The sequence below is a fragment of the Chiloscyllium plagiosum genome, unplaced genomic scaffold (genome assembly GCF_037043375.1).
Source record: "Chiloscyllium plagiosum isolate Xiang-an unplaced genomic scaffold, Cpla_swu_hap1 HiC_scaffold_27, whole genome shotgun sequence".
NCBI classification, from domain to species: domain Eukaryota; kingdom Metazoa; phylum Chordata; class Chondrichthyes; order Orectolobiformes; family Hemiscylliidae; genus Chiloscyllium; species Chiloscyllium plagiosum.
The window spans coordinates 58,971,916-58,972,614 of NW_028270165.1; the positions used below are offsets into that span (position 1 = coordinate 58,971,916).

At 46.4% G+C, this 699-nt stretch overlaps 1 non-coding gene across 1 annotated transcript; it reads left to right on the plus strand.

Moving 5' to 3' along the window:
* The first annotated feature begins 213 nt into the window (after positions 1-213).
* Positions 214-287, plus strand: trnan-guu (transfer RNA asparagine (anticodon GUU)). The gene has a single exon. It is a non-coding gene; the product is annotated as a tRNA-Asn (tRNA).
* The last annotated feature ends 412 nt before the right edge of the window (positions 288-699 follow it).

Genomic DNA, 699 nt, shown 5'->3' on the forward strand with positions numbered 1-699 from the left:
CCTGTCCATTCGTACTCCAGTAAGCCCAGCCTCGTTTAACGAAGGTTCTTTTTGAGAAGTTTAATCGGGCATTTTTGCACAAGTCAAGTTAAGAAATCCGTGATCCCTCGCAAGACTGTGCGGAAGACAACAATTGTAATTCTCGCGGGGAGGCTGAATTATGAATTCACTAATAGCCTCCCCTAAGCGATGGTGCAGCCCACGCCCATGCCTGTCTCTGTGGCGCAATTGGTCAGCGCGTTCGGCTGTTAACCGAAAGGTTGGTGGTTCGAGCCCACCCAGGGGCGGTATGTTCGCTTTTCTTCCTTGGCTTCGAAGCTGAACGCTTTTAATGGGGTCAAGAAAATGTTCCCCAAACGGAATTCCTCTCCACAAAGGGGTTTCTGAATTGAATTAATGTCTAACGTAAGGGACTGCGGATGCTGAGAAACCGAGACAAAAAGAGAAACTCGGCAGGTTTGACAGTGCCTGTCGGAGAAAACAGAATTTTGAAATGTTGTCTCTGATTCTCTTTCCACAGATGTTGCCTGACCTGCTGAGTTCCTCCTGCAATTTCTCGTTTTGTTTTTAACGGAAAGTTCATTTCACCTTTTGGGATGAAGCACCTCGACTCGCCATGTGCAGATATTTAACCCTTTCGAATCACTGTGAAGTGATTGGATTCAAACAAACTCTGCAATGATTCACTCTTTCTCAGCT